This window comes from Hydra vulgaris, chromosome 08 (assembly GCF_038396675.1).
Source record: "Hydra vulgaris chromosome 08, alternate assembly HydraT2T_AEP".
Classification (NCBI taxonomy): domain Eukaryota; kingdom Metazoa; phylum Cnidaria; class Hydrozoa; order Anthoathecata; family Hydridae; genus Hydra; species Hydra vulgaris.
The window spans coordinates 7,169,277-7,194,824 of NC_088927.1; the positions used below are offsets into that span (position 1 = coordinate 7,169,277).

General features: G+C 27.7%; 1 long non-coding RNA gene and 1 other non-coding gene across 2 annotated transcripts; one reads left to right on the forward strand and one right to left on the reverse strand.

The window, feature by feature from the left end:
* Positions 1–14,848: 14,848 nt before the first annotated feature.
* trnar-acg (transfer RNA arginine (anticodon ACG)) lies at positions 14,849–14,921 on the forward strand. Its single transcript has one exon. It is a non-coding gene; the product is annotated as a tRNA-Arg (tRNA).
* A 2,297-nt stretch (positions 14,922–17,218) lies between these two features.
* On the reverse strand, positions 17,219–22,901 carry LOC136084144 (uncharacterized). The gene is made up of 3 exons (XR_010640357.1): positions 22,651–22,901; positions 17,588–17,656; positions 17,219–17,316 (listed from the first exon to the last, which is right to left on the reverse strand). It is a non-coding gene; the product is annotated as an uncharacterized LOC136084144 (long non-coding RNA).
* Between the last annotated feature and the right edge of the window lie 2,647 nt (positions 22,902–25,548).

A 25,548-nucleotide genomic window follows, 5' to 3' on the forward strand; every position in this document is an offset into this window, starting at 1 on the left:
TTGGAAAAGGTGAAGACAAGTGTATGTTTGCTCCGTTTGTAGGCGATAGATTTAACATTTTGTTTTATAATGGGGCTACACTGTATTATCATTTTAAATCTATTAAAGAATTTTTGTATCAATGGCCGAATCCTAATAATCTACTGAAGGCAGTTAAGGAAGATATATAAAATATATTATTTTTAGCTGAATCTTGTGCACTAGGTATTTTTGATAAGCTTATTACTGGTAATCTTTGGAGACTTATTGAAGAAAAGAAAAACATTCTTAGCATGAATAAGTATTTATTTCGTTTAAAAATGAAACTGTCAGATCTTTGCAAAGATGCTTCTCCAATCCTCAATGAAACACCTGTATTTGACTCAAGAGGTGTTAAAATACATAGAGATAAATTTTATGAAAAACTATTTGAGGATACTGGCAATATAGAATTTGATGTCTTGGCGCAACAGTCATTAGAAATATGTTCCCCTGCTTTCTAATAATACTTGAAAAACAAGCAATTGATCAGCTCCCTGGTGTTAAATATTGGAACTCAAATAACCAAATTCAAAAGGCGCCTGAAAATGTACCAACGACTAACAAGGCTTCAGAAAGTGATTTCGCGATTCTGGATCTACTTATTCGAACAAAACCAAATGCCAAAATTCAAACAGTTCAAGCATATACTATGTGGTACCGAAACAAAACCTTGGCATGGCTGGATGCTGGATGCAAAATCAGAAGAAGAGCATTGCATGTTAATTTAAACAGCTTCTTATAGTGTTGAAAAAATGAAATTAAAGAATAAAGAGTGACAAGTAAAGTTAATTTCAAAGAAAACTTCAATGTTGAGAATAAACAGCAACTCAAGAAAAGAAAGCATCATTAAAAAAAGCAATGTGCTTATTCAATTGAAATCACAAGTTTAGCTAACAGTAGAAGAGGCAGAAGATAAATCTTTAAAAATTGATAATAATACTTTAAGGAAGCAAGTTATTAGAAGTCAACTAGATTTTTATCATTATATAATGGGGGCAAAATGTTCATTGAAGCTGTTTTTTAAGACTAAAGTTTCTGGAAATGAACTTATTGATTTAAATTCAAGTGAGCTGATGGAGAACTTGGTAACTATTATTCGCACATGCAACTTGCCTCCACCAGAACAAAGGAACAATACACTAAAAGAAAAAAGCCAACGCAATGACTTGATTAAGAAACAAAAAGAAGAGTCGTTTAGAAATTTAAAAGGTATAATCACTGAAATTTTTTTTCAGTGTTTATAAATTTAAAATCTTGTGATTGTTATTTCAGATCCTATTATTATATTATATTATATATTTATATATATATTATATTTTTTTAATGATAATCAAATTTGTTATTAACATTTTACTTACAGGAACGTATGAACACTATGAAATGCTTTAAAGATTGAAAAAGCACTTGTTTTCAACTAAAGTTGTTTTTTATGGTTTTCACAGAGATTTTTTTGCTTATGACCCATTTACATATTTTCTTCATTTTCATAAGTGTATATGAGTATGTTCACTCTAATAATTTGAAAAAACTCTTGTTTTTTACGGCTTTCGCGGAAATTGTATTTTGCTTGACCCAATTGCCCCAAATGAGGAATGGAGCCCTAAGATTCTTACATAATTTTAGAAGTTTCATAAGTTTATATAAATTTGTTCACTCTTATAGTATGAAAAAACTGTTTTTTTAACAAAAGGTCATTTTTACGCTTTTTACAAAGAAATTGTGACTTTTGACCCAATTACACCAAATGGGGGCAACAATCCCAATATGAATTTGTTTATTCTTATAGATTGAAAAGGTTATTCTCTTTTAACTTTAGTTAATATTTGTACATTTTACAGAGATTTTGTTTCTCTCGGCCCAATAAGGGGAACGAGGCCTGCGATTCCGATATAGTTTCTAGCTTTTCATAAATTTGTATGAATTAGTCACTCTGACAATTAATAACATAATAAAAAGCTCTTTTTTTCCTTGACTAAAGTTAATTTTTATTACTTTTACCGTGATTTTATAGCTCTTGACCTAAATGCCCCAAAAAGAAAAAACAGCGCCTGGGCCAATTATATCACAAAAACAATTTGTATAATTGAATGCATTCACTCCTTTGTTTAAAAAAAGTACTTTACTATTTGTGCTCAACTGTAAGTCTTCTCGTCGATGTCAATTGAAAAGTAAATAAAACTTTTAATTTCGGTGCCAAAAATCCTAAAGAAAAACTTCACAAATTTTGACCCAAAATAGGCATTATTGGGCAGCACATAAGTCGTCATAACTTGGGAACCAATTATCCAAATTTAAAAATGAACTCATTTTGAAATCATCTATATTTTTTACATATTTTGGTAATAATTGTGGCTAAAGTAAAATAAAGAAATCAAAATCATGTGAAGTGCCTAGTTAAATAACAAATTTAATGATGCGTATTTAGTATATATCTTTTAGATCGTAAAGACTATATATTTCTTTTTGAATATTTTCCCATATCTTATATTAAAAAAAAAGTAAGTTTTGTTAACGCGGCATAACATCACTATAACAACCGTCCAAAAATCGTTTTATTTTTTCTCACTCCTTTGCAGAGACTTTAAAGTTTGTCAAAACATTTATAAATATGACAATTTTTACTTTAATTTCTTTTTTATGATTATTAATAACTACAATAACTATAAATATTCTTGTAGTTATTATAAATAGTTATCATTTATCATTATTATTTAGGAGCGGATCCAGAAGGGTTCAAAGGGTGCTCCAGCATCTTTTAACTTTCAACAATTTTTTAAAGCAAATGGTGACCCACAAAGTTTTCTTTAAATTGTTTAAAATATAATGATTTGACCCATTACTTTTTTTGCAATGTTTTGATTAGACAACCTACGCAATGATGCTTTCTGAATTGCCGGCTCCCTTCAAAAATGTTTTCGATAGGTCTGCACCCCTCAAAAGGCACTTTTGATTGGCAAATCGTTTTAAAATGTCTTTTAGATGAAAATATGATTCAAGCTGATAAGGAACTGTTATTGTTTAATATTAAAGATCTTGGGACCTTTATTATTTTTAATATATGTTAATGATATGAATAAAGCTTCTCATAAAATATCGTCAATTATGTATGCAGACGATACAAATTTATTCTACAGCAATTCTGATGTAAAAATATTGTTCGAAACAATGAACGCTGAACTGGAAAGCTTTAACCAATGGTTTATAGCTAATAAGGTATCATTAAATTGTAAAAAAACAAGTTTTACTCTCTTCCATAAAATAAGACAATCAACTAATCTTCCGTTAAAGTTGCCAAAACTGTCAATTAATAAAAATGAAATAAATCGAGTAAATTATACAAGGTTTTTGGGAGTAATATTTGATGAAAACCTATCATGGAAAAAACATATTAGTCTTATTGAAGCAAAAATATCTTCTGCTATAAGTGTATTATATAAATCTAGGGCCTTTTTTGATTATAAATCACGCAAAATGCTTTACTTCAGTCTTGTTCATTGTCATCTCTCTTACGCTAATATTGTTTGGGCTAACACACACAAAACTAAATTAATAAGATTACAGAGGCTACAAAACCACGCATGTAAAGCGGTTAACTATTTAAAAAGATTAGAAAACCCTTCCCCTGCAATGAAATACATGAATGTGTTAAATATATCAAAACTTAATTCGCTTCAAATATTAACATTCATGTATAAATATAAGAATAACTTGCTGCCAAAAGTATTTTCTGATATTTTTACATTGGCGTTTTCACAAAAATACAATCTTCGATCAAATAGCAACCATAACTATCAATTGAGCAGAGTAAAATCGCAAGTGTCAAAATTCTCAATTATTAACCAAGGTCCGTCATTATGAAATCAGTTAAAAAATAACAATATAAAAGATTTGAAAAGCACTTCCTCTTTTAAACGACAAATGAAATTGCATCTTCTTAACTTCTGATATTTATGCGTGTATGTTTATATATGTGTGTGTAAGTATGTTTGCATATGTGTTTGTGTATGTGTATGTGTATATATGAGGATGTATATATGAGTTTTTATTCTTCACCTAGTATTTTTCAGAAAAAATATTTTATTGTAAATTTACTAAAGGCTTGTGGGCTTTAAATGTTATTAAATGTTATTGTAAATTATGTTATTGAGTTTTATTCTTCACGTAGTATTTTTCAGAAAAAATGTTTTATTGTAAATTTACTAAAGCCATGTGGGCTTTAAATGTTATTGTAAAGGGGCTCTATGAAAAGATTGTGGTGACACCAGTCATCCGTATCTTCTTTGAGCTCCTGTCTGTCTTATATATATTCTTTGTGTAACGTAAAAGTTTCATTGTAATTTTACTATTTTATTTTATATAAACAGCGAAAGAAAAAAAAAAAAAAAGAAAAAAAAAAGAAAAGTTCATAACAGTATTAGAGAAAATTTTCCTTTTAATAAAGAAACCAAAATAAGTGTATGGGCATGTGTGTGTGTGTGTGTGTGTGTGTGATAGTGTTTGCGTGTGTTTGTTTGTGTATTATAGGAAAAGCATCTTTGTTTTTGAAGAAAATAAATTATACATTTTTATTATAAAAAAAAGTTCAAATAACAGCAAATAAATAATCCTTACTGTATAATTTTTATGTGCCAAACCATTGGAAATGATTAGAAACTTTTAAGATATTATTTTTCAGTTAATAAGTGTCCAAATTATAGTTATCAGTTATTGATTTCTAGTCACTTATGTTAATTTAGTGGCATATTCAAAGGCCGTTAAAAAATTCTAAAAACATACTGAAAGCTCACTAATTCACCTAACTGCAACTCTTAAAGCTTCTCGTTTTCGCCAATATATGGAATAAAAGATAAATTTTATTGATTTAAATTTCAACACAGTAATTGATGAACAAGTCAGCAAAACTAGAAAAATATTAAATCCAATAGTTCTGTTAATTGTTATTGGCGGCATACAAAACATACCTCTCTGAGCTCACCGAGATGATTCTTTTTACTATGAAAATGAAAATAAATAACTCAGACAATCTTCAAGCAAATTTGTGCTTTTCTGAAGAAGGTATGGCAAACCAAATTTTGAACACCGTTAAACAATTAGGATTGGAAATGAAATTTTTGTATTGGTCAAGGTTATGACGGTACTGGTAATATGGCGAAGAAATATTCTGGTGCTGCAATAACAATAAAAAATATTTATCCAAAAGCACTGTATGTGCACTGTGGATCTTATGCTTTCAATCTTTGTGTTGTAGATACCTGTAAATTACAAGTAGTCAGTTGTAATTTACAGATATCTTAGCTCTTTAACTTTAGTTTAAAGCGTTTTGGTATTCTGAAAAAAAATGATAAGAAGAAATGTTTCCAGTAGCTCGTTTTTCTCGACTCATAGTTGCATATTGTACAAGATGGATCGCCTGTTGATAGTCTAGATGTGCTATAGAGGTATTTCCAGATACTTTTCTACATTAATTATCGTTATCTCAAATGCTTTGAGATAATGATAAAAAACGAAGAAAAATTTTGGATAATAATTCAGTGCGTGATGCAAATAGTTATTTCTTTACCACTTGAGTTTATTTTTACTTATATTTCTCTTGAGTTTATTGTTACTTTAGTAGTTGTGTCTCAGAGATAACAAAACCAATTACAAAACAATTTCAACCGCCAAACTTTAGCGCCACATGAAAAAGTAACTTTGTTAAATGTTGCCTTACAGCGACTAAGATCAAACATTGAACACAGTCATGGTGTTTGGTATAGTGAGGCAGTAGTATTGGTAGTAAATGTTGGTGTTTATGAGCACAAGCCTCGTACAATAGAAAACCTAGTGAATCAATTAACGAGTACTTCAAGAAAGTTATTGCGATTCCTTTTCTTGACAATTTGTCATTTCAGATTCAATTACATTTCTCTAATAAAAATATTGCTGCTTATAATCAATTCTTTGCAATGCCCACCAACGCTTTAAATGTTTCTGAATGGAAGAGAAACTTTTTTTTAAATGAGTACAAAGATGATTTTTTTAAACCACGCTATATCATGAATTAAATATGTTGGAAGATTACCGGGGTAATTTTAAAGATTCTCTTCCAAATGCTCCATCTCATTGATAAACTTACCTTTCTTAATATATTCACTTTAATTTATATTCTCGCAACTATTCCAGTAACAACATGCACTTGCGAAAGATCAATCTCGGTTTTTTTGTCGTTAAACTTACCTGGATAACACAGTGTTGCAGAATAGATTTAATTTAATCTCCGCCCTTAAAGTTGTTTTTCAAAAACTACGAATGCAGACTCTAGAAAATTTTGTTTACACCTGAAATGATAAAATATATTTATTAACCCCAATAATCCTATACCTATTTGTTAAATTTACCTTTGAAATTTTTTTGAAATTTAGTTATCAAAATTTACTAACTTAGGTATCCAGGGTCATATGCCAACCCACCCCACCCCACCCCTATTAACATGGACCTTTTAGACAAGTCAGTCGGCAAATTTCAAAAAACAATTTTTGTTTTTTTTTGCCGTTTAAATATATACAAACCGTATGTTAATAACAAGATATATATGTAGCAGGGGCGAGAAGAAGACTAATATGTCTTATCACCAAGCCTCTTGTTAAATTTCGTAAATACTAAGTTTTATTTAAAAATAAGACCTTCCTTTAGCAATATAAAATAAACAAACGTAAAATTGGTAAAAAAAAATAATAATAATAATAAATATAACATCTATTATTAAAAAATAACAAAAAGCGCTTTTTACATAAACATTCTTCTTAAAGCACGGAAAAATGTAATTCTTAATATTATAAAATCATGAATCAACTTTTATTATTATTATTTTTTTTAATATTAAACTTCTAATAACAAAGTCTAAGGATCAAAAAATAAAAAGAATAACAACACATATTAAACAATAAAAACATAAATAAATTTGAAAAGTTATCAAGTGCATTTAACTTAAGCGTTTCTAAAATTAATATACTTTTCATTTAATTGATAGATCAATCGTAAAGATATTTTAAATTTTTAGTTTTGTGGTAGATCAATTTTTAGTAATAACTGTCTAAGTTTAGCTTTGAACTCATTTAACATTGTAAGAGTTTTAAGTTCAGTCGCGAATATTTTATTCCATGCCTTTGTTCCTCGTTGAAATTGAAAACTCAGTTGCCGCAAAATAACTTTTGGGTTGTATATAGGTGTTATTTGAATATCTAGTTAAGTATTCACTCTGATTAGTTTTGAATAAGAGATTAAAAGTTTTTGAAATAATACTTTTAATAATTTTGAACATAAAAATTAGAAGATGATAAATATTTATTTGGTAGATATTTAGTATATTTAACTTAGTAAATAAAGGTTGGCAGGGTGTATAGCGGCTTCCATTGAATATAATTCTGATTGCATGTTTTTGCATGTTTAAGAGCTTTTTTTATTTATTTTTATTGGTGCTACACCATGCAATATTAGCTTAATTAAAACAGGAATAAATAAAAGAAAAATATAAGAGTTTTAAACAACTTGAATTTAAAATAGGTTTTGCCCTATAAAGTAGGCCAATGCTCCTTGATATTTTACCTTCAATATTTTTTATATGATCTCTCCATGTTACATTTTCGTCAAGGAGTACTCCTAGAAATTTTAATGATACATTTCTTTTTATTTCGCAATTTTTAATACAAAGATTTGGAGGTTTTAATGGAATTTTGTCACGTTCATGATAGCGATGGAAAAGTGTGTATTTTGTTTTACTTAAATTTAGAGATAATCTGTTTGCTGTAAACCATTTAGCAAGATATAGTAGTTCTGTGTTTACAGTTTTAAATAAAATTTTTATATCACTGTGAGCATAAAATAGATTAGTATCATCTGCAAACAAGATTGTGTCTAATACATTACAAGATTAGCTTATATCATTGATATATACTAGAAATAAAAGCGGTCCTAATATAGATGCTTATGGTACTCCACAAGATATATATCTTGTGGAGTACCACAAGGATCTATATTATGTTGTTAGTTTTTCCGTTATTATGAGAAATATATTGCTGTTTGTTTGACAGGTAGCTTTTAAACCATTTAAAGATAACCATTTTTTTTAGTCAGCAAAATTTTTAATGCCTTCCCCACGTGATACCTACTTGCGCTGGCCCTGATACCAACAGTCATCTTTTTTTTTTTTTTTGGTTACAGGTTAAGGAGCTGACGATGCTCCTCCCCTTTTTTTTAGCACCCTTCAAAGCATTATTGCTGCACTTTTGAGTTGGTTAACCGGGGCCGAATAAACAAGTTTATTTAGGTTCTTTTAAATTGTTTTTGATTACAGTTAAAATATTATTTCTTTTTAAGCTGAAATCAATTCGGAATTTGGGAAACGCATAGTTTCCCAAACTCCGAATAGATTTTGTCCACCAGGCCAGGTGGTGGACAAAAATAAAAAAAATTACATTTTTTAAAATTACATTATTATATACCATTTGATAGCTTAAACCTTCAGCTTTTATAAAATGTATATATTTTTGTATAATTATCACGCTGTATGCTTCTAAGCTGTTGAATTAAAAGCTTCTTTTTTTAAAAAAAAAATTTTAATTTTTAATTTGATAATATTTTTTGCGTTACCAATAAGCATAAAATAGATGGTAATTTTAAAACCTCTCTTTTTAATGCATAAATTAATAAAATCAAGTATTGACTTTAAAATGAGCTATTGCAACACTATTTTGAACATAAGTTATGCGAATAAAATGATTTAAAATGACGGCGTATCTGAATTACTTTTTAGTTTAGTTAAAAAAGTTTTACTTTTTATTTTAGTTAAAATTTCACTTATGTAATCGAATACTTTTGTGGTCCAGTAATTTGAGACTTGAAATACATTGTTTAATATGTGTATTATCAATATAAATTTGGTTTATAATCTGCAGATGTCCGCATGGACATCCGCGGATTATAAACCAAAACATACATTTTTACAAGTTAAATTATGTAAATGGTTATGTAATAATCGGGTATTAGCAAGACTAGATTTGTGTTACAAACTTTTTTTTAACATTTATACATCTTTTAACTATTTATAAGATTTTGTAAATGAAATTCATATTTTTATATTGTTATATGCTCCCAATGAGCATATACAAAAAATATATATATATTATTTATAACATCTAAATTTAATTTGATAAATTTAAAAAATTATTTTTCAATATTTATATAGATTTAAAATGTTTATTTTTGATTTTCATTATTATTCTCTTTTGAGCTATTTCGTATGTCATATATTATACATATGTATACATACATATATATCATACATCCATATATATCATGATATATTATAATATGATATAGTATATTATATATACTATGATATACTGTGATATAGTACATTATATATACTATAATGTTTTATATCATAATATGATATAGTATAATATAATATATTATAATATACTATATGATATAGTATATATAATATACATGATATAGTATATCATAGTATATATAACATACTATATCATATTATGATACATCATAATATAATGATTAAAATATAGTGTTTATCATATAGACTATATTATGGTGTCATAATTTTATGATATATAGTATATCATGTTGTTAATATGATAAGTATCTCAAGTAACATTTCAATCCTACTTTAATGAAATCTCCCATAAATATCCGACCAAATTTTCAGTGAATAACTTTGTGGTTCCCATAAACCAAAGATAACGAAAATAAAAGTCTTTTTCGTTCATATTTTTGATGATATTAAATAATCAGCCCAAATGCTTACGTTTACATATATTACTTTTTTTTAATTAAACAACGCATTTTTTTGTGTTTTTATAAAATTCATGATTTTCTGTCGTTTTTACTTTTTTATTTTTAAAATTATTCTGCTGGAAGATTGTTAGCAACAAATTATTTTATTGCTGAAGTATTTGATTTGTTTTTGTTTTTGTATTTATACTGCCTTTTTGTCTTTTATCATTTATTGTGCATGTAAATTTTTGTGTGACGGGGCTCGGTGATAAGACAACCTGTCTTCTTCTTGCTCCGGCCAGGATTTTTCTTTTATTGTAATTTCTTTTTTGTAATATTTATCAACGGCAAAATAAATAAATAATAAAAAAAAAAAAAAAAAAAAACTAAAAAAAAAACGTTTTTTGGACGTTTTTATAAGGTTTAAACATTATAAAAACGCCCAAAGAACGTTTTAAAAACGTACTGTGCCCACTGGGATACATATATCTTGACTTCTATATATCTATACACTCACACTTACATGTATATAATTCAAATACGTATACTGTCTTGTAAACAAGGGATGTGTATATACATTGTGTATATATACATGTTTATATTTACATATGTACAGTCGTCCCCCGGTTAACGAACCCCCCTGTTAGCGAACTTTCGGTTAACGAACCGAAAGTTTGCCCAAAATCCTCCCCCGGTTAACGAACCGGAACTCGGTTAACGAACCGGGACCGCCAAATGGCGTGCACACGCGCGTGAAGGTCGGGCGCGCCGTCCAGCATTTCCCCCTCAGTTTTGTGAGTGTCATGGAAGCCTGGGAGGTGAATGGTTGTGCTGGGTGTGCTTTTGTTGTTTCATTTTTTTCTTTTCTTGTTTCACTAATATTTTTCATGCATTTTTGTGCTTTTTTCTAGGTTTTTTTCCCACTTGCGATTTTTTCGATTTTGCGATTTTTCAAAATGTCGAACCCTGCGAAAAAAAGCAGAAAAGTTTTCACTCTTGAAGAGAAAAAGACAATCATTCAAAGAGTGCAAAAAGGTGAAAAGCAAAGTGACCTGGCTAAGGAGTTTGGTGTGAATAAATCAACCATTTTTTGATAAGGAATGTTCATGTTCAATTTTTAGTTTTTTCTAAAACTTTGACAAGCAATTTTCATGCACAATTTCAATTTGTTTCAATTTTTAAAAGTGCATAAATCTCAGGTTTCAATCATTTCACCTTTGCCTATTTTATTTATCAAGTTGGACAATTTTTTGAATTTTTTCCCCCATTATTTCGGCAAAATCCACCAATTAAAAATTTTGTAATGGCGGCCTATGGGAAAACGCGTTTCGGTTAACGAACTTTTCGGATAACGAACTAGTTCGTACTCCGAATTAAGTTCGTTAACCGGGGGACGACTGTATATATTACATTTACATACATATATGAGTATATTTTTAACGAACGTACGTAAAAGAGATGTATATATAATCTACACATCTCTTTTACGTACGTTCGCAAATAGAATGAAAAGATATGAAGCTTACTTTTAAGCTTTTATTTAGCATCTATAGATATTCCTTTTGATAATAAATATTCTGCCAACTGTGACTCTGACAACTTTTTATGCTCATTTTTAATAAAAAAATTTTAAAATAAGAGAATGCAAACACACGCGACCTGAACGTTCCGTTAGAAAAGTTCGCGCAATTTCTTTTGCCTGAACATATCAGGAATCTTACACTAAGTGTTCAGCTGGTTTGCTAAAGTACCTGATTCGATGCGGTAGTTGCCTGAATGTTTAAATTTAATTGCCTGAATGTTCAGGTAAATTTGTCGACCTGAACCATTCCGGACAGAGTTTGCCTGAACATTTTTGAGAGTGTAATAGTAATATTTTGAATACAGATGTAAATGGCATAAACTTAACTGCAAATAATAACCTGTCTAATTTTATAAAGCATCTTTGTTAAAGATATATATGTAAATACTCTAAAATTGGTTTTGAAGAGAATCCAAAGAATAGCTACAAAATGAACCAAAAAATCAGCTCATTTTGTAATTGATAACGATAGAAATTTCTACTAACTGCTTTCATTGAGAAAGAAAACTTTGCTCTTATCAGGCTGTAGTATCTGGCAGGCCCTAGGTGAATTCTGAAGAAGTTAAACAAAGAAAAAAAGATTGATGCCATTTGTTTGTATCATATTCATCTTAAGAACTATTGTTTGCATCAGGCTGTAGTTTGCGCCAAAATGGTTAAGAAAAAAAAACCAAAGCTATTTTACAATGATCAGAATATATGAGTTTTGGTACGAAAAATATTTTTAAATCAAAACTTTTATATCATTAAATACACAAAAAGGTTTAAGCTTTAGGTTCTTTTTTATATTGATTATGAAATATAAAAAAGAGCCCTTGAACTACATAAAAATAATTAAAATTAGTAATTACAAATGTGTTAAATTTTTTAAATGCATAAAATAATTTTCAATCAGACTACCACAATAATATTAGTTTAGTTTATAATATTGATGCTTTGAGAAAAGTTAATTAAGCTAGTAACTATGCAAAATGAACCATTGTAAGGCATTTTAGGGGTCACTATCAACCAAATTAAAAATCCATTGTGCGACTACATTTGGTAATTATGGGAGTAATCCAATAAACTATTATTTTTTCCAGTTTTTATATATGTTAAGGTTAATAAAATATGTGGTTGCTAAGCAATTTAGATATCCATGGCAAACGTTTGCCATGGATATCTAAATTAATTGAGGATTGCAATGGTGACATTAGTTTTAGATTTGGTTTAAACCAAAACTAAAATCCTCAAATTAGTAAACTGTGCAAAAACGGTTCTTAAATTGATTTTTATATGACAAGTTATTAGTTTTGTCAAGTAAAAGCGAATTCTCATTCAAAAAAAGTGCTATTTTTAAAATATCTTACAAAGTATTGATTTTTTTCAGTTAAATAATCACCGTCAAACTTTGCATAAAGCAGGATATAAATTAATTTGCTTTTTTTTAAAGTCGGTTTTAAGATTGGTTTTTCAGAGTTTTAAAAAATGTTTTATTTACAATTAAAAAATTTCATAGTATCAATATTTATAAAACTTTTTTTTTTTCATATTCTCATTAGCCTTGTCTTCCAATTTATAAATCACTTTTTAATAATAAATTATTTTTATTAGATTTAAATAAATAAAGCTAAAATGTTTAAACCATGGATAACTCACGAGGTCACGATAACTCAGGGGATCACGATATTTCACGGGATCACGATAACTCACGGGATCACGATAACTCACGGGATCACGATAACTCACGGGATCACGATAACTCACGGGATCACGATAACTCACGGGATCACGATAACTCACGGAATTAGAAAATCATCAAAAACAAAGCAACATTTCTGTTTAAATATTTTCTCTGGACTAAACCATGAAGAACTAGAAAATGCAAAAAACTCGCTTAAGATGAATAAGGCTCTTAGGATAGACGACATTTGTAGCTATATAGTTGTAAATGTGTTTCCAAGGATAAAACAACCAATCTATGAAATATTTAAATCTTCAATTATTACAGGATCTGTACCGAATAAATTAAAAATAGCTAAGGTAATACCAATATTAAAAACCGGAGATTCATTTACACTAAATAACTACAGACCTATCTCAGTTCTTCCTGTATTTTCAAAACTTTTGGAGAGAGTAATATACACTAAACTGAATAAATATCTAACAAATAACAAAATCATAAATGAAAAACAGTTTGGCTTCTAAAAGCAACATTCAACTGAACACGCAATTCTTGATCTTATAAATAATATAAATGACTCCTTTGAAAACAAAAAAGACGACGTTGGAGTCTTATCTAAATTGATTTATCTAAGGAGTTTGACACAGTAGATTACGCCATCTTAATTAGCCACTTAAAAAAATTGAAAAATATATATCAAATCAATATATTCCAAAATTTCACTTTTCAAAGAGTTTCTTCCAAAATAGCAAAAATAGATACCATACCAGAGGAACGGGAAACTTCAATGTACCTTATAAAAAAATTAATCTGTCGCGCTTTTCCATTTCGTACCGTGGTCCTTGTCTATAAAACAAATTAATATCCAAAAAAACTCATCTGGAAAAATCGAATAACTTAAATACTCTGAAAACGTTATTAAAAGATCTCATTTTAAACAATAACAATTTTGTGAAGTTTTATTAACCCTAAAACATTTAAAACTACGTATAAAACTAACTTTGTTCCGAAACCAATGTAAACTCTAATAACTTTAAAAACTCAAAATAACTCAAAAACAACAACAACAACAAAACAAAAACAAACAAAAAAAACTCTTATTTATCAACATGTGAACGACTATATATTACCTATTTAGCAAATCGTGTATATTTATGTGTATTGAAATAAAATTTATATATATATATATATATATATATATATATATATATATATATATATATATATATATATATATATATATATATATATATATATATATATATATATATATATATATATATATATATATATATTTAGGTGCCCAAAGAAGTACTTACGGTCTTATCACAGAGCACCGCGGACGAGCATTTAATAGGAAGTTCACGCCTCCTTCCCAACCGGTATCGCAAAACTTGCCAGTAGTGGAGTTTATTAAAAAAAAGTTTAAAAACTTCTTTTTGTCTGCATTCTTTGTTTTTGCATTTTGCACTCTTATTTTCATTCTGCCGAAACTGATAACATTATTTTTTTAATATAAACTTATTTTAAATTGAATCCAAAAATATTAGTAACGCATAGCGGTTTCTTGATGACAAGACCATCGGTCTTCTGCAAGTTTCCCGCGTTTGAAGTAATTTCTAATATTTTGGAGTTTTATTTATTTATTTTTTTTGTATAACATAACTTTGCGATTTTTTAAAATTTTACTTACTCTGTAAAGATTCTATTATATATTACGAATTTGTAAAGATTAAAAAGCAAAGAAATTAAAGTAAATTAAATTTATAAAATATGTTTATAAAATATATTTAATTTTTTAATGTCTATATGGCCCTATGGCCCAATGGATAAGGCATCTGACTACGAATCAGGGGATTCCAGGTTCGAGTCCTGGTAGGGTCGCGTCTCTTTTATTATTTTCTATATTTTGAATAACATGTTGTTTAAGTCCGACAAAACCAATATATCAGTGTCGGCCAGCGACGAAGAACGTTTTTACTGTCAAGATCAACTCTTAATAAAAAGTTATATCGCACGATACTAAAATTTCATTAATGTCTGAACCAGGAGTTAGAGCTAAACACGATCAGTTTATCGAGTTTTTTATTTTTTTATATATAAATAAACGAACTTATATAATTATTATATCAAATTCATAAGTGATAAAAATATTTATAGCTTAAATTTTTTTTTTTTACAAAAATAAATAACGCAAACCGGAAGCATATCATTTATTTGTTCAAACGCATTGGCTTCATGAAAATGCCGTGTGAGAAGACTGACACAGCGCGCAGGTATTACGACACCAACGATTGCACCGATTGCATTGTGACCATTTTAAACGAGCACTACAGGGTTTAACAAAAAACAGAATTTCACAAATATTTTCGTTATCAACGTTAGCGCACATTCGTTGTACAAGTCTAGCACGAATGTATCGACGGGATAAAGCCACAGCTTCAAATATACAATATGGCATATTGTATATTTGAAGCTGTGGCATTATCCCTAATAGAATTAGTTGTGGAGTTTTTAAACTAGTATTTGCAGGAGCAGTTATTAATAATATGAGCATATTATATGAACATATTATTAATAACTGCTCCTGCAAATATTAGTTTAAAAACTCCACAACTAATTCTATTGAGTTGTTGAGGTGCATTAAAAGCAACTTTGTCCCAAACTCAAAGTTTGGGACAGTAACAGATGACCGTAGTATCATATATATTTAGAAACATATCATGCTTCGAAGTATTACCCCCATTAAGAGAAAATAAGGGTTATTGCGAGGAATTGCGAAAAGGGTTATTGAAACAATTGCGTTAAATTCTTCATGGTTCATTAAGACAATCACCTTTTTTGCATTGTTGTTACTCGCGGCATTAGGAACCGCACTGACATCTCAATCTCCAATTATAAAGAATGGCTCAGCGTGAATTGTAGGTTCCATTTGGTCTTTGTAGTACTCTAAGCAAATTTCCTTCCTTTATTAGTTCCAGTACTTTCTGGATGAAAAAAGCTGTTTATGATGTTTTATGATGACGGTGTAAGATCCCTCAAAAATTATAAAAAAATCTATAAAATATTTTGTGTAATTCTGACACAAGATTTATGGCTGAACTCGAATTTGAAAACCATTTCTCTAAGTAAGATTTAGTTCTTGAGATATAAATTAATTCCTTCGACTGGGTATATTTGATCTGCCTAGCCGATCAAATTTACCCAGTCGAATATTTTTTTTTTTTGTTTTTTTTTTCTTATTTAATAAACTTTTTTAACAATGGGTAAACCATGTAGAGTCAAACAAAGTACTCAAAGAAAAAAATCCAGAAAATTTCAATCGATTCAACTATATCAGTTGCTGCTGTTATTAGTTATAAAAATTACCATATTTCTTGTAAAACTTCTTAAATTAATCGATATCCTCAAAAAAAAAATTGAGAAAATTGAGACAACTCAACATAATAAAAATAAAACTGTTGGTTATTGAATTGTTGGTATTGAAATTTTGTCTGGTGTAATTAATCAACTATCCCAGTGAAAAAGCGCACATGGGATACGCGTGGATTTTTTCCACATGTAACCCATGTGGGGATTATTATTTTGTCCCATGTGGGTTTCATATGGTAAATCCCACATGGATTCCATATGGTAAATCCCATATGGGATACGCGTGGGTTTTTACCATATGTAACCCATATAAGGATTATTATTTTGTCCCATGTGGGTTTCATATGGTAAATCCCACATGGGTTTTATGTGGTAAATCCTACACGGGATATAGGTGGAAAATACTACATGTTATAGATCTTAAATGCCACAGATTTTAATCCAAATGGTATAAAAGTAGTCAATACTAGACAAATGAAAGTCCGAATGCTTCTATGATAATTTTTAAAATTCTTTTAATTTAAAAATTACTTAAATAGTAATTTAAAATTAATCATCGAAGCTTTCAGAGAGGCTTAACTTAATCTGGTATTTGCTACTTTATCCCATTTGGTATTCAAAACGTGTAGCATTTTTGATCTTTTCATGTGATGTTTTCCACCTATAACCTATGTGGGATTTACCATAAACTATTATAACGAAATTTTATAAAATTAAAAAACGTTTTGCAAAATGAATTTATTTTAAAATAAATACTATTAATAAAAACATTTAAAATGAATATTAAAAATATTATTTTTTGTTTTGCGATTTACACGCCGTTTTTTTGTCGATTAAATTAATTAAATCGCTTCGGCTTGTATAATACCAAGGTTTTTAGTATTTTCTAACTTTCTTCAAACATTTTCTAAAAAACATAAATACAAATATATATAAATATATATACATATATAGAAAGAGAGAGAGACAGAGAGACAGAGAGAGAGAGACAGAGAGAGAGAGACAGAGAGAGAGAGAGAGAGAGAGAGAGAGAGAGAGAGAGAGAGAGAGAGAGAGAGAGAAAGAAAGCAATTTTAATAAGAAACCTTATTAGTCGAGCAATTTTAATTATTAGCCAGTTTGAAGTCATTAATGACTACAATATTTCACAAATAATTATTTCATAATTTATTACTTACAATGACTAACGTATTATGGGTAATTGAACACATATTATGCGTAATGAGCTTGAACCCATGAGAAGAATCCTGAAAAAAAGTGATCAATAAGGATAAGTAGTTAAACAAAAAAACAAAAACAAAAATGTAAAAACCTACTTTTTCAATGATGTAGACTTCTATAATAACAGGCCTTGACATCGTGCAAAATGCCGTAAAAACTGAAGGCCAATTAAACATTCACTTTTACTTATATTGATATATTTTTATATTAGGTAGGGTGTAATGACAGTCTATGTTTTCTAATAATAATCTCTAGTAAAAACAGAAATATAAAAAGAAAACCAAAAAATTGTTAAAAGATAATCATGCTTTTTGTAATTCAAATTTCATTAAGAATATTTATGTAATATTAAATAGTATCAATAACAAGCAGAACCATAACAAAGTATATATCTATATATTAGAAAGATAACTGTATTTTTAATTTTTTTTTGCTAAAAATGGTAACAATAAAAATCACCAACAATAAAAAACACCAACAAAAGTTGATTCAAGCAAAAGAAAAGTTTTATCAATATATCTCAACAGGGTTTACTTGGCAACTTGTAGTCAATACACAAACAATCATATAAACTTTGTCGCATAGCAAAATACTCATATGCTCTACATATAATATCTGAAGTATATAAAACTTCACCAACATTTTTTCTCATAGCATTAAGGTGTTCGAATAGAATATTTGACAGAAGCGAACTTTCTTTATTTTTTAAAAATCGAACTGCTTCAAATAAAGCTGATTTTGTTTTTATTAACTTTAATTTGTTTACAGCTAAATATGAAATATTACAAGTTGTGCCATTATGGTTAGCTACAAACAAATAATCATTGAAAATTACTAAAACAAATAATGGAACACCAAGTTTGTACATTTTTGATTGCATGTGCAAACTTTTTTTATTAAGCTGGAAAACAATAAAATTGTTATTATCACTTAACAAAGATTGAATATCGTCAAATATAAGTTCATCCTCTTTAAGAAAATCATTTAACTCATCTGGTAAAATGCTTCGAAAACCGCTTGAAGTTACATTTTTTCTAACTTTACTTGCTGGTGTGGCTAAACAACTAGGCGGAATACTTTAAAAACAGATGGTGGGTTTAAAGGTCGTTGCTTCCCATATTTGCTTTCAAAACGTGCTTCATTTGGCCAATGCAGTTGACATAATGCTATATAGTCTGTAACAATAAAACCAGTTCTTGGGATAGCTTCACTACATCTTTTTCTCTCCTCTAGATTCTTCAGTAATTTATAAATTGATGTTTTTGTCATAGTTGAGTATTGATATTTTTGTTGTAGTTGTAATTGATATTGTAGTTGTAGTTGAATAAATTGATGTATTTGTTGTAGTTGAGATAGTTCGACTTGCAAAAAGATACACAGTATTTTAAAGGCATTTTTAAGGCATTTTAATTATTAAAAAAACTTTACGTTAGTTTGACAATATTATTACCTTACAATGTTAACGCCTTGAACCTTACAACGTTATCGTCTTGATGTTGGGCTATCTAATTTATAAACCAATCACATTTTAAAGATTTATTAAAAAAGCGTGAACACAAACTTTCGTCTAATGTTAAAAGATGAAAATGTAAACAAAGTATTAGGAATTGGCCTTCAGTTTAACAACTTTGTTGCGCGATGTCAAGGCCTTTTATTATAGAAGGCCGCAGTCACACAAAATATAATATTCTGAAACTTATAAACAAACATCTAAATTTCTATGAGTAAATTTATTCTTTGATCATTGCCTTCATGTTCTATCTTATTTTCATATCATAATCTATTATGGAATTATTTATATAACATATCACAACAATATTATTAAATTTGTGATGTTCAAATATCATATGAACATTCTCTAACATGTTCATATGATATTTGAATATAGTTCTTGAGTATATTATCTGCAAACAATTGACTGATGCAAGTTCTAATGTTGTCAAAAACCAAGCATGCATGCATGGGACACTGCAGTGTCCCACAAAGAAATGCAGGTTTAAAAGTCAAATTTTGTTTTATTAAAAAAAAAAATTAAAATAGGGGGGAGATAGGGAGGTTTCTGTAACTTTTTTTAGGCTCCAAAACTTTTAACTTTATATATAATAAGGTTCATAAAACTTAAGGGACTTACGAAGTACATTGAGGAACAAAAACAGGATATTTACAGAAACTTTTCAATTTTTAATCTGGAGTACCACAGTGTAATTGGGAATAAAGTCTCTGGGTCCAGTATTCAAAGTAATACGATCTAAAGTAATATATAAATTAAATAAAATGCTTTAAAATGCATGCAGTTATACATATAACTCCTGATAGTTAACTATATGTATAACTAGTTATACATAAAATTTATTATATAAACTTATTTTTTAAGGTTGTGCTCGAACAAATTAGTACCAATTAATTCAAATTCAAGATTTAGTTCAAGTTCCTGTTCTTATTTGTTCATTGTTTTTTCACTATTTTATATTTATTTGTTCAAATTTGTTAACTAGTACTAATTCTTACTACAGTAAGAATATTTATCATTGTTGAACGTGATTTTATTAGTAACTTAATTTTACTTTCAACATATTTTGACAACACCCTTTACATTTTAAATGATGACAGCTTTACTTTTCTATTGATGTTAAATTTATTACGTTTCAATAACTCAGATTGAATTTTAACTGAATTATTGTAAGATTTGTAAGGGTTTGTTGTATCTCAAATGGTGTTGTAAATAAAGTAAAAATAATATATATATATATATATATATATATATATATATATATATATATATATATATATATATATATATATATATATATATATATATATATATATATATATATATATATATATATATAGTATTTAGTCTATGGTATCATACATAAATGATGCCAGTAGATAGATGGGCAGTGTGAGTTTAACAATAATTGACAATGGGGAGGGGATGTTGAGACCAAAATAATGTCCATTAAAAAATTGAATTAAAAAAAAAAGTAACATATTTTATTTAAAAAAAAAGTAAAACAATTTATGCTAGCTATGAGCAGGTTTTAGAAGTATTTACACCAACAATGTGGTCTAAAAACTTCTTGCTTTTGTTGCTTAAAACTGTAGAGGATCATAGGGAAAAACAATTTAAATTCAGAAATTAGCTTGCTTATCTGAAAGAACAATTTATGTTTTTTTTTTTACTTTTAGTACTGTTGAGAATAAATGTATAATTGAACCCGAAAAAAATTGATGGTATATGCATTTTTTATATTATATTAACAATTCAGATATACCATCATAATACGATAACAAAAACTGACATCATTTTCAATGGGAGATGGCAAAAAATTGACTGAGTTTGATAAAGGGTGAAGTTGTTCAATAAAGTGGGTCATCATCTGACATCATTATGCATAGAAGACCCTATGATTTAGGTAAAATAAGTAATCAATTTGCCATATTTCTCTTTAGAAAGTGTAAGAAAAAAGCATTGTTATGCTGAGAACCTACCTATTGAGCAAGCTTTGACCACCTATTTTATAAATTTGAGAGACAGAAGTGGAAGTGCGAATCGCAAAAGAACTAATAACACTGCTCTAAATTGATTTTAACTTTGTAGACTAACATTAATATAGTATTTAGTAATAATAAATGAAGTTTACATGATTTTTATAATTTGTATTTATTTCAACTAATTATTAGTTGTCAGTCTCCATTTTATAAAATGAATTAAAAAACTATTTATTTATAGTACAATAATAATACATAAATACTAGTTTTCTAATGCTATTATCATCACAATGTTAATGGTATTTGTTTTAAAGTGAAATTTTGTATTAATTTTATTGTTTTAATGTTATATTTATATTTATATATATATATATATATATATATATATATATATATTTATATATATATATATATATATATATATATAATATATATATATATATATATATATATATATATATATATATATATATATGTATATATATATATATGTATATATATATGTATATATATATATATATATATATATATATATATATATATATATATATATATATATATATATATGTATGCATGTATGTATGTATGTATATATATATATATATATATATATATATATATATATATTATATATATATATAAATATGTATATATATATATATATATATATATATATATATATATATATATATATATATATATATTATTTTTACTTTATTTACAACAACATTTGATATACAATAAACCCCTACAAAGCTTACAATAATTCAGTTAAGATTCAATCTGAGTTATTGAAACGTAATAAATTTAACATCAATAGAAAAGTAAAGCTGTCATCATTTAAAGTATAAAGGGTGTTGTCAAAATATGTTGATAGTAAAATTAAGTTACTAATAAAATCACGTTCAACAATGATAAACATTCTTACTGTAGTAAAATATAGTACTAACTTATAAATTTGAACAAATAAATATAAAATTAACAAAAACAATGAATAAATAAGAACATTAACTTGAACGTTAACTAAATCTTGAATTTGAATTAATTGGTACTAATTTGTTCACGTATAACCTTAAAAAATAAGTTTTTATAACAAATTATATCTATAACTTGTTATACATATAGTTAACTATCAGGAGTTATATGTATAACTATATGCATTTTAAAGCATATTATTTTATTTAAACATTACTTAGATCATATTACTTTGAAAACTGAACCCAGAGGCTTTATTCTCAATAACACTGTGGTACTCCAGTGTTATTGAGAATAAAGCCTCTGGGTTCAGTTTTCTGTGGTTCTGTGGTACTGTGGGACACTGCATGCAAGATTGGTTTTTGACAACATTTCAACTTGCATCAGTTAATTGTTTGCAAATAATTTACTCAAGATCTATATTCAAATAACTATTATATTATCCTAATAATACGTCTATTTGCACAAATTTTAATCATATTTCTATAAAGAAAGATAAAAATTATTCGTGGTACTTATATACATACATATTATATACATACATATATATTACATACTTGCTTGCCATTCTCTTTATTAATGTAAAATATTTTCACACAATATAAACGTAACGCAATGCAATGTTGATTTAAAATTTTTTTTTTTAGTTTCCAGCTTTTAAATTAATTCCCATGCAAATCCCACAGGAAACCCACGTGGGATTTCCCATGTGTGTAAATACCATATGGTTCCCACATGTAACCCATGTGGGATTACCCACATGGGTTTAAGGTGACAAATTTCCATACGGATACCACATGGGAATATCCGTCCCACATAAATCCCATCAATCCCACACGGAACCCATGTGGGACGCGGTTTTATTTTTCACTGGGATGTTGTAAAAAATGTTTACAATCAAAAATAAATCTTTCAGAATGTTTTCTTAAAAAGAAAAGGATTCAACTCAATGTTTAATATTTGCTGCCCTAACTGCAATGAAAAAATTGAATTTTATACTTCAAAGACATGTTCTGGGAAAAAATTTTAAATATAAATAATTGAATAGTTTATTCAATGCGTGCATGTGGTCAAGGTATTTTAGGATTCGAAAAATTTACATCTTTAATGAATATTCCTAAACCTATGATTAAAAATAATTACAATAAAATAAATAAATCTATCTCTGATTGTGCTAAAATTGTCGCAAAAGAAACAATGGTTGATGCTGTTAAAGAAATTTGTCAATCTTCTTCAAATATTGTTGACACTGCATTATCAGCTAATTGTAGCTGGTCACATAGTGGGTTTTCTTCATTAAATGGAGTTGTTACAGCAATATCAATGGACACAGATAAAGTTCTTGATTACGAGCCAATGAGTTGGTCATGCAAAGCACGTAGTCTAAAATTAAAACTTAAAGAGAATAATCCTTTTGCATTTGAAGCTTGGAAGTCATCACATGTATGTAAATTGAATTATCGTGCTCTGCTTCTGGCATGGAAGCAATTGGTGCACAAAAAATATTTAGTCGTTCTATTTCACAAAGTAAACTAAGGTATTTTAACTATTATGGTGGTGGCGATTGTAAAAGCTTATTCTTTATTCCTGGTATATATACTCTTCAAGGCTGTTCAACCATGAACAAAAAGCGTTAAATTTTCTCAGAAAATCGACCAACATCTAAAAAGCGACGACAAGTTATTTGTGGATGCAAAAAAAAAAAAAAAAAGATGACTCAGAGAATGACCGAGAAGGTTATCTATATGATCCTGGTTCGTGTTCTTATAAATAACAGATTTTAAATTGAGTATTTGACATTTTTATTTGGTAAAATTGTTAATGTAATATTTAAATGCTTTTTTCTCAAATTGTCAATTTTTAACCTCCAAGCCATCCGATCTCATTAACTGCATGTCAGATTTGAATGGAATTTTCGCCAAATGTTTATTGCTTCTAGTTTTACAATTGGACCTAAAAGTTTTACAATATTGTTAGGAATTTTTGATTTATAGAAGATTTAGTTCACAAAAATGTTTTTTTTTAAATACGCCATTTTGAAAAACTCAGCTTAGCTTAAATACATAGTTTTTTAGAACAGTTTTAGTTCAGTTTGTAGATAAATATGTTGTATATGCCGAAAAATCATATCCTATATGCTTTCGGTTACTGAGATAGAATGGCCGGGATGGCCTAAATATTTTTGGATGTCTGCCATTTTACTAGGTAACCATGGCAACTAATAAATTAGTTTTGGATTATTTAAAATCCTGTTATATAGTTGTTTTTCAGGATATACTTGTTGAAAAGATATTTTTTATAAATAACTTTTTGAGGGGTCTTATACCTTAAAATCACAGACGTAATTCTAACAGCTCAAAAAAGAAAGAAAAAAAATTAAAAAAAAATACATTTTATAATGGCTATAACTTTATCCGAAATACAAGATATGCTCGTTCAGCACAAAAAAGAAATACGGACATTATTTAAAGAACAAGAAAAAGTATTCGTGGACTTAATTAGCGATAACTTAAAAATAATCACAACACGCCTAGATGATATTTTTTTTTTTTTTTTTTTTTTTTTTTGTTCTTTTATCTTTACAATATTGTGATTCTATCTATATAACTGATACAAATTTACAATTTTTATAAAATATATGATGGTAGGAGAAAAAATAAAATCTCACAACTTTATAGAATACAAAGAATATAACTGCAGGGTATCATTATTATTAAAAGAACGCGGGAAACTTGCAGAAGACCAGATGGTCTTGTCATCAAGAAACCGCTTGTACTAGTAATATTTTTTGTATTTTTGTTTTTACATGTTTCTAGTTTCACAAAATATAATGGTAGTTCATTTTATATTGGATTCACATATAATAAAATGTAAGATAAAAAATAATTGATAAATGCTAGATTTTGCACACATAAATATATGATTAGGCATAAATAAAATTATTTTTGATTTATATATTTTTTATATTAATATTTGTTATTGAAGTTTTTTGGGATTTTCGCTTCAACGTTAATTTTGGCTCTAGTTTCAGTATTAGTTTAGTGTAAGTTCATATAATTGTTTATATTTAAAACGAATTTTTTTAGTAAGATTTTCAAACAATTTTGGTTATCTAATTTTGTAATTATGGCATTTCTGGATATCAGTTTATTATAGAGATAGGGACCGCGATATGAAATTGTGAAACGCGATAGTTTTGTTTTTCTAAACGGTATATTAAAGTTTCCTACTTCTCGAGTGTCATATCTATTTCTATTGCTTTTAAAGAAATCATTTGAGAAATGTGATGGGACAAGCCCGAGTTTATATTTCAGCATAAACAATAAGTTTTGATAAATGTTTATTCTATAGACGTTTAGTGCATTAAGGAGTTTTAACAAAGGTTCAGCATGAGTGAATTTGTCTTTTTTATAGACAATTCTAACGGCATGTTTTTGACGTCGATAAAGTG